We start from the raw sequence: 9,722 nt of genomic DNA, 5'->3' as shown, positions 1-9,722 counted from the left end.
CTCGGAGGGGACGAGGCCGGGAGAGCGCAGCGCTGGTGGCAAGAGGCGGCGGCGGCAGCGGCTGCTGCCGCTGGGGTTTGACAGCTTTGGCTGAGCGGAGTGCGAGGCGCTTTATGGTAATTGCGGTCCTCCACTGGCCTTCTGGGTAGCGAGGGGAGTCTCGGCGCGCGGCTGGGAGAGCCGCCCCCGCCGCCCCCATCCCCTCGGCTCTGGCTCTGCCGGCAGCCCTCGCCGCCGCCGCCGCCCAAGTCGGTCTCCGGCTCGCCCAGGACGTGCGCCCGGGCCGGGCGTGCGCAGCCAACTCGGCCCGAGCTGGGGAGGGGAGGCCGGGGGACGAGGGAGGGCCCCACCCAAGTGGTCCAGGGTTCGGATCCGGAGAGGCCAAAACGTGCCGGGTTGTGCATCGATGACTGCCGGGGAAACTCGGGCAAACCTTTCCTGGGGAATCACCCCTCCCGAAACCCCACCGCGGAGGCGCCGCAGCGGAGGGTGAGCGGAGACTGGGGTAGCTCAAACTTGCGAGAGCTGGAGGCGGCGGCGGGCGGGCGGCTGTCGCCCGAGCGCTGCGCCTGCGGGGGAGGGGAGGCGGCTGTTGGGAGGGAGGGAGGGAGGGAGGTAGGGCGGGCGGGAGGGAGGACGAGCGCAGGGAGGGGGAGGAGGAAGAGGAGGGAACCAAGGAGGGGGGACGCGTTGGGATCGCGGCGTGCGGCGGCAGACGGAGCCTGGGCTCCCAGCGGCAAGGTGAGGCAAAGCTGCGCTCCTCGCTGAACGCGGGCCGAGCTCGGCGGCTGCGGGGTAGACGCGCCGGAGCCCAGACCGCGACCGAGAGCGGGAGCTAGGCAGGCGGCGGCGGCGGAGGGGGAGCCCGCGAGCCGCCGGGCGAAGAGCCCAAGCCGCGCTGTCGCCGCGCAGGGACGACTTGGCCAACACTCACACACACTCACACACACCCAGCCCGAGCGGGCGCTCGCGGCGAACCGTCAACATGGCGCTGGGGCTCCTGCCCGAGCGCGGGCGGCGGCGGCGGCGCGGGAGCTGCTGAGCCCGGCCAAGCCCAGTCCAGCTGCGGGAGCCCAGAGGATCGCACAGGGCTGTCGCCACCTGCCCGGAGGCTCCGAACCCGCCCCGCCCCGCCCCCACCCGGCCCAGAGCCCACCCCTCGGCGGGGCCGACCCCTAGGGCAGCCGGCTGGCAGCAGACGGCGAGGGAGTCGAGCGAGCGCGGCGCCGCGAGCGGGCTGCGGGCAGCCGGGGACCGCAAACTTTGCTGCTCGCCGCGCTTCTCCGGCCCGGCTCCTTCTCCGCTCATTAACGTCTCCACCCCTCCACCCCTCAAATCTCTCTCCACCCACCCAACCGCCCCCCGCTCCTCCTCGCCGCCTCGAGTCCGCTCGGGGGAAAACTTCAAAGCGTCGGATCGCAGGCTCCCTGCCTACTCCCCAACTGGGGATTTCAGGTCAGTGCCCGGAACACCTTTCCCCCGGGAGGCCGCGGACGGGTGGGCGGGCGCGCTGAGGGCTGCAGTCGGCTCCCTCCCCCGGGGCCCCCGCCCGCAGCATACCCCGCGAAGCTTTTGCCTCGCGCTTCCCTTTGGCTTTCTTGCTCGCTTTCGTTTTTATTTCATAGCTGTAAGTTATTAAAAATGCAGCCAACCTAAGCGGTCCCGCGTGGGCACCAGGGAGGGAGGGGGCACGGCTGGGGGCCTGGCGCCTCCCGGGGGGCCAGGAGGAGATCAGGGAGTTCGCGGAGTGGAAGTTTGCAGCCTGTGTGTGTCTGTGCGCGGGAGCGCGGTCGCCGCTGAGCGCCGCGAGTCGGGCGGAGTGGGGGGGGAGGTGGGCTGGAAGCTGGGAAGCTGGGTTCGGCGTTAGCTCGCGAGCAGGAAGGGGAGGGCGGCGGGTTGCCGTCTGCTTTCTTTTTCGACTCGGGAAGAACTGTAAAAACCCCCAGCCGCCGCCGCCTCGTCTCGCCTCTCCGGGGGCCGGTCGTTCCTCCAAGTGGAACGTCGGCGTGTGCGTGCGCGAGGGTGTGTGGCGAGTGCCTCGGGCCGAGCCGAGCTCGACCTGCCGCCGCTGCCGCGCAACTCGGGAGGGGAGTCCCGTTTTTTCTTGGCTTGCCCCAAAGCGCAAATCACGTGGATTAAAAAAAAAAAAAAAAAAACTAAGAAAACGAGCAGAGCGTGGGGTTCCGACTTGGCCCGGCCGCCAGCCAGGTCAGACGCTTTGTTTTGTAAATGTTCTTTAAGATTATAATCTGCAACCCCCTCCTCGCTCCTCTCCCTCTGCGTTGTTCTGGGTAGGTTTTAAGTTATGAGCCCCCAGGCGTGGGTGTAGAATGTGTTTGTGCGGGGGCGGCGGCGCTGAGGGAGGCCGGGGGCGGGCGAGACCTGGGCCCTCCGCTGGGCAATGGGGAGTCTGGTGGGTAACCCTGATGGGCGTGTGAAAGTCTGCGGCCGGAGGAAGTTGGTCCCACTCGGAGAGCGTGTGGCACGGAGGCTCCAGGCGAAGAGGAACTTGCGCACAGGGGCACGATACTCGGCCAAGGCGGGGAGGGCGAGGCGCCGCGGGGCCCGCGCTCGGAGCCGGCGGGCGGCTGCGCTGCAGAGCCTCCGCCAACTCGGGGGCTCGTGGCGGCGGTGACGAGCGCCTGCTGTTTACGGAGCAAGCTTTGGGGCGCCGTGTGTGGAGTAGGGCGGCCGAAGTCACGCGTGGTCCCGGCGGGCTTCCCGCCTCTCGCACGCTCGAGTGGGCATGTCCCGGGGTCCCGGAGACGGACGAGTCTGGCAGCGTGTAGGCCGTGGCCGGGCGAGACGTAATTTGCTGTTAATGAATCTTTTCCAGAAAGTCCGCGATCTCCAGCTAGAGGCTGTGAGTGCCCGCGCGCCAGGGCGCGCGCCGCCAGCGTCTGGAGGGTGGGGGTGGGGGGAATGGAAGAGCGAAGAAGGAAGGAGGAGGGTTATGTGTATTTAGAAACAAACCTTAAAAAGAAACCAACGCGCTTCAAATAGGTATTCGCACAGCCTCGCTGCGTCTAGACTAGACAGCTCGGGGTTTTAGCTGTGTTTTCCCCCCCTTTTTTCGTTTTGAGAAGAGGCTAGGGGAGGGGTAGTGTGGTATTTGGTTCTAGGGGTAGCCTCTTGGAGAAAGATCCTTAAAATGGCCTGGGAGTAAAGACTAGGAGGAAATGGCCCACCCCAGAAGGTGGTGGGTGGTGAGTGCAGACAGACTTGGGTATTTCTAGCCATCTGACACTTCCTGTGGCACTGGAAACGGACACCGCGGGCCGAAATCAATCCTTACGAAGTGTTGGGTTCGGTTTTGCCAACAGAATTGCTTGCGTGGAAGGCATTTTAATTGTCAGCCTCAAAGACTCCTGTACGTGGACACTTAAGGAATACGCTCGTTCCTCGACCCTTCCCACTCCACCCTCGACCTGTTATCTGGTCGGGGTTTTGCAGTGTTGGTTTTCGTGTTTATTTTGGGCACGGTTTCAGCGCGTAGAGCGGAGGGGGGCTGGGGAGAAGGCGATGATTAATATGCCATCCAGGTTTAATCCGAGGCTGGCCTTCAGTGTGAGGGTATACACCGCCACGCACACCAATTGCCTTGGGGTGTTTAGGGGAGCGCGCGGGTTTCGGGCAGCAGGCGCCCGGCCGGCAAGTCGCGGCTGGGGCTCGGCTGGCCCCAGCGCTGTCCTTTGAGGCGCTGTCACCAGTAGGTGACTGAGAGTTAATTAGGAAGTGTTCTCCGGATCAATGGGCTGCACAGCTCATTAGCGATTCTCTCCAGCCCTTTGCAGGGCCGTCCTGGCCTCCGCCTCCCACACAGGCCGGGGCCCCGCGGTCCAGGCTGCGGGGAGCGCCGCTGGGAAGTGGGGAGGGGCCGGTAGCGAGGGACGGCGGGTAAGCGAGTGTAACTTCGCGGGGCGGCGCGTTGCGTGCGGCGCCTAGAGGCCCGCGCAGCCCGCTCTTTCTTCCTGCCCGCGGTCGCCTCCACTGTGTCTTTAACTCGCTCCCGCTCGCGTCGCTGCCTGGCTGCTCCTCCCCGCCTCCCTCGCCTATCTCTTGTTCTCTAAGCACGACGCCTGTGCTCCCCGCCCAGTTTGGGATTAGACAAGATAAAAATAGGACTGCCCAGCGCGCGGAGCTGTGACTGTGCCCCGGCAGCCGGGCTGGTGGGAGAGCGGGGGCCTGGGGCTGGGGAGGACCCGTGGAGCGCTCGGAGCGGCCAGCCCCTGTGGGCCTCCTACCCCCACTCCGCAGGCGCCGTCACGCTCCCCGGGTTCTGTCCGCCGTGAACCGTGCGGACTGGGGGACCTGGGCAAGGTCTCCGCGCTCTCGCGGGTGTTGTTGGTGTGCTGGTGATAGATCGGTCTAGACAGGCATGCAGGCTCCCTCCCGGCTGAAGGACTAGAGGGGGGCGCGGAGAAGGCAGCAGACTCCGTGAGCTTCGAGTGAGCGAGCTAGCCTCCGGGCCCAGCGAGCTGGGTGGAGGGAAGGCCGTGGGGGTTTCTCTTAACCCTTTGAAGGCCGTGGTGGGGTAGTGTAATAGGGAAAGGTGGGGCAAAGAGCTAGTGGAAATTCCTGGAGGCAGAGTAGCTCGCACTGGGGAGGAGCTGTGAGTCTGGGCCTAGGGTTTTCCTTTCTCTGATGTGTGCACGGTCACATCCTGGTGCATCGGGCTCGATTCTTCCACAAACCAAACGCAGGCTAGATGATCTAGATTGACCAGGTAGTTCTCAGTCAGCGAGCTGTGAACACACACAATGAACACCCTCACTTTAAAAACTGAGTTTGAAAGACAGATGTAGACTCAGTGCTCCCAAAGAGAATTCATGCGGGTGTTCAAGGACGGGAAGGTCTGCACATAGCTATAGTCGGGTGGGGCCTCTGACCATGACTGCTGCAGACCAAGGACCAAAGCCTGAAATGCCCCGCTAGCATGTACAGGTTTGCACTGAAGAGAGCATGTACAGGTTTGCACTGAAGAGAGCAAAGTGGTCTTTGAGTTGTCTCTATATAAATAGACACACTTTTAACCATGAACTTGTGGGGAGTTAGATATGTGCAAGGAGACAGACTTCAAAGAGGAGTTGGACACTGATGTGTTATGAGATCCCATCATTTGTATATATATATTAGGGGCTAATATTAAATTGGTCTAAAATTTTAATACACCTCTGCAGACATTTATCTAGTTCTTTCTAGACCTCGAAATGGGCGGATGGGTTACCCTATACATAAATAACTTATTACTAACATTCCAGTCTCCTCCTTCGTCCTCTTCCTTTAAGAGTTTGTGGTCTTAAGGGATCCTCTGTTTACAGTTAAACTGCAAACCCATATTGGTCTGGCCTGGGAAAGAGCCACGTTACAGGCAAAGCAAGAAGAATGGAAGTAGTAGGAATGCTCAGATTAAGATGTGCTCCTGAATGACATGTGCTGAGACAAATCAAGACACTTGGGCTCCGATGCCCTAATGGAACAAGAGATACATAAGAGATAAAGAACTGGCCAAGGGGAATGTAAACATGGGTATGCAAATACAGAGATGTATAGCGATATTCTGAGAGAAAAATCCCAGACTTTGTTGAGCTGGAAACTGGGGCAGAATTTCTGTAAGTGCGTTCCAGAGACAATAGCCCATTTAAAGGTGTGAAGAGGGTCACTTGGAAACACAAAAAGCATTCATATGCATACATCCATGCTTAGATACACAGGCTGAATGACAAACACTCCTCAATGCCTCACGAAGACTTTCCTGCCGAGTGAGTGAGACCGACTTGGGTACGGAAGAGTGGGCCACACAACCACATTCACACACTTATTCACAGGGAAATAATGTGTCTTTGGCTTGAAGGAAACTGATGGCCAAGCTAGCAGCCTAAAGGATGGATGGTGTGCAGTGAACTAGGATTACCTCTGGTTATAGTTTCTTTCCCTTCTAGGGGTGAGGTGGAGTGGGCAGCGGGTTGGTGATGAGCAGGTAGGAGCCTTCTGAAGAGATTTTGAGTTCCTGACCTGAGTGGCTGGATCGTGTAGCCACAAGAGGGGTAGCTTTCCACTTTGTGGTCAGGAGGAATGGCTGTTGCACTGCTGGGGTCCAATTTGCTAAGGTGGAGCAGGCCCCAGTGGGCTGGGAAGGAGAACAGGAAGAAGTGCGGCTCTGGGAGGAATAAAAGGGAGGTATGCTTTCTTTTTTATATTTTTTTTTCTGGAGGAGACCGTGGCGGGGACAGCCTGTGTTGGGTGGATTATCAGGCGCCTCGGTGACCCAGACGCGCATGTAAACTCCGGCTAGGGTATGGCTTGCCCGCGGCGGTCGATTTGCTGCCGTCCCTCTTTGTCTAAGACCAGCCGGGAATTCCAGCTTTTATTGGGAAGACCGCACTTGGGTGGGGCCCGCGCCAGGCCGAGTGGGGCAGGGTCGGGCCGCGCTGGGCGGGAGGCTCGGAGCCCGTAGAACGGTCCTCCGAAGCAGTGGGCAGCCCTGGCAATGCCACCCCGGTGGTTTTCTCGAGGGCACCGGGCCCGGCGGACCCGGAGAGGCGCGGCAGGGCGGAGAACTTCGTCGGTCCATCTCGGCCGCCCCGCCCCACCCCTCTCCCTCCGGCCCGAGGCCGAAAGGAGCTCACAAGGCCCTTTGTTAGGCCCCGAGGTCACACTCGTGCCCCGGGGGCCGCCGATGAGTGGGAGAAAGCAGTGCAGCGGGTCAAGAGAGAGCCTTCTTATTGCCTCCGTGCCCCAGCCCATCTTCTGGATAGGGCCCGGTGGGGGGGCCTCGCCCAGAGCTGGGTGGGGAGGCCTGGGCCGGCCCTGGCCCGCCCCGGCTTCTTTGCCAGTGTTTATGGCCGATGGGATTCCGTCTGCTTGCAAAACCGGACGCGCTGCTGAGGCCTAGGTGGTGGAGCCAGGAGAAGCCGCCGGGGCGGGAGTAAATGGTCTCCCCGCGGCCGCCCGGGTGGTAGCCCAGCCGCGTTTGTCGCGCGCACTTGGCCGGGGGCGTCCACTGGTCTCCAGCCCTGCCCGACGGCTTTCTCTGGTTGCCCTCAACGTGTTCCTCAGGAAGGGATATCTGACTTTTTGCTGAGTGGAGTTCATTAACGATGCCTTTCTGTGCTGTTTCTGTAGAAGGCTCCCTTTTGGGGCGCAAGCTCACCTCCAAGTGTTTACAATCGAGGGTCTCAGAAACGGGGGTCCTCACTCCCTCATTGTTATAGAGCTGTGTCTCCCCAGCCGGCACCCACGGGCTCGGCTCTCCATGATTAGAGAAGCGGGGAAGTCCACTCGGAGAAGATCCTGACAGCATAAAAAATAATTTGTGATCTAAAAGACAGTTTCCAGTATAATCTCATTATGCACCACAGACTCCCGATGTTATTTTGTGGAAGGCGGACAATGATCAATTTACATTGACCCGGGGCTGGGCGAGCTTTTAGATGGTAATTGCCATATTGATTTGCATGCAAAAAGGAGACCTGCTAAAATTAAAGACCGGAAGCTAAATTAAACTAAATTTATTGTCTAGGTGCAAACCAGGGGAACTGTTGGGGGATGGGGTTGAGTCAGGTCAGGGTGCCAGGAGCGGAGCGGGTGAGAGGCCCTGGAGCCTCGGAAGGTCGCAACTTTGGAAGCGATCTTTGCCCTTGTGATTTCATGTGGGGAGGGGGGATGTGTTTAGGAAAAAAGTTATAAAAAGACAATTTTGCATTGAAGTCACTAGGATCTTTCAATGCTAATAGGAACTAATAGGCGGAGGAGAGGTTTATAGGGTTATAGGGGTCTTTCAGCACCATTTCCGGCGTCCCCCCTCCATTTCTATTGTTCTGCCTGGCCAGGCGCTCGCAATCGTGCTAGGGACACCAAAAAGCTCTTGCATTTGAAGAGTTAAAAAAAAAAAAAAAAGCAGCCCGTCCCCCCCTTCCCGCCTCGCTCTCTCCCCCGCCCCCTTCCTGGAGCGTTAGACCTTTCGGAGAGAGCGCACCGCGGGCAGGCCAGGACCGTTGGCGCTGTAGGGAGTTCCTCCCCGGACGCTGCGGTCCCAGGCTTGGCTGGACGGCCATTGCTTTGGGAAGCCGTCCTCTCCAGGTGACCAAAGTAGGCGGGTGTGGGGTGGGGCGGAGGAAGGCGTCTGCCCTGGCCGCAGTCTAGCGGTGCCCGGGACTTGAGGGGGGAATCGCCTCCCCTCCGGGGATGGGAGGGCCCGCCCCGCCCCGCCCCGCCCCGAACTGGGTGGGGGCCGGGGAGGGCTGGAAACCCTGCCCGTTCGCCACGGCCGGAAAGTTTAAAAAAGAGAAAGAACGCCACTTGCAGAGGGCTGGCCTGGAGCCAGGGGCGGCCGGCCTGCGGGGGCGTGCTCAGCTGGCTAGCGGGGTGAGCGCCCCGGCGCCGCCGTCTCCCCTCAGTCCCTCCCGTCGCCGAGGCCCCTGCACACCCGGTCGCACTGCGGAGCCATTTCGCACATCCGGAGCTTCAGCGTCTGGAGGAGTAACCAGTCCAGGGCCGGGAAGCCCGAGTGTCTGGTGCCCCTGCCCTTCCCCATCGAGCAGAGCCGGAGGTGGCTTTGGCAGGCTTCGCGGGTGTGGGTAGTTCGCGGAGCATCTGAAAGCCTGGGGCAGACCCGGAAATTGGGGATAAGATGGGGAGGGGATATTGGGCCCTGAGGTTTGCCGCCGGGCGCTTCTGTGAAGAAAGGTTGGGGAAAGGACAAGATAGCCCATCCCCCGGCTTGCGCTTTTGTGGGGACTCTGGGTGGCCCAATAGAACATCTTGCTGGCGTCTTCCATCTTAATTCCCTCTGCCACACTACTTTGTTCCCTGGGGTTTTTCCTTTAAATCCTAGGAAAGGTAGATGGAGGAGCTCCCTCCAAATGGCTTTTGCTCTATCTAGATAATTTGATTTATTGCTTTATGTGGCAAAACTGGGGTGGCAAGCCTAGCTCCTAGTACCAGTAGTCAGCACTTTTCCCAGAGACCTGAAAGGAGTCGACCCACCTACCCCTGACTATTCTGGGTGCTGGAGGGACGGGAAAGGGGAGGCTTGTTGACAGCATTGGCCTTACACCAGGGTATAACAACGTAGGGAGATTTGTAGGATGTAGGGGGAAATGGTGAAAGACTTTGAGTGGACCAGGAGATGACTAGATATAGGAGAAACTGTGTTCGAGGCTCACTGTAGACCAAGTGACATAAGTGTTAAACACTCTATCTCATTCTTGGGTACATAAGGCCTAAGGAAGCTTTTCAGAGGAGAGAGTATGTGAAAATCAGGATTTCAAATGGCACAATTAGACCAATAATTGGCTCCTCTCCGCAACTCCAGAACTGAGTTTGACCGTGGCCCATTTTTTACTAGCTGTGTGACCTTGGGGGCAAGTTATTTATGGCCTTTGAGCCCAGGAAGTTTTTTCATTTGTAAGACTGGGAATAATTATCCACCTTTAGGATCTAAATAGAATACTTGGCACATAGTAGGCCCCAAGGATGAATAATTGCTTTGAATGACTTGTCATGTTGCTATAGGTTGCTCCTCCATTCCCTGCTGCCCCTGAGACCCCCTGAGACTTGCTAGGTCTGTGCCCTGGGACCCAAGGATGCAGATTTAATCTCCCCTAGGAGGGTATTCTTCTAGGTCCGTCTTCCTGGGTTCCTCTTTCCCTTTGTTACCGTAGTTTGCATTCTGCCTTTTAAAGGATTCCATATGAAAAGACTTGCTTCTACCCGCCCCC

The 9,722-nt window shown here is 59.5% G+C and overlaps 1 protein-coding gene across 1 annotated transcript in view; it reads left to right on the top strand.

Annotated features, from left to right (window-relative positions):
- The first annotated feature begins 645 nt into the window (after positions 1 to 645).
- The window catches only part of BCOR (BCL6 corepressor), a 47,233-nt gene continuing 38,156 nt past the window's right edge, over positions 646 to 9,722 (top strand). The window contains 1 exon segment of the mRNA XM_033200861.1: positions 646 to 741. The gene's annotated coding sequence lies outside the window, so the exon portion shown is untranslated.

The sequence above is a fragment of the Trachypithecus francoisi genome, unplaced genomic scaffold, assembly GCF_009764315.1.
Source record: "Trachypithecus francoisi isolate TF-2019V2 unplaced genomic scaffold, Tfra_2.0 Lachesis_group6, whole genome shotgun sequence".
In the NCBI taxonomy this organism is placed as follows: Eukaryota; Metazoa; Chordata; class Mammalia; order Primates; family Cercopithecidae; genus Trachypithecus; species Trachypithecus francoisi.
Note: the sequence above shows the minus strand (reverse complement) of the source record. Positions and strands in the feature narration are given on the sequence as shown.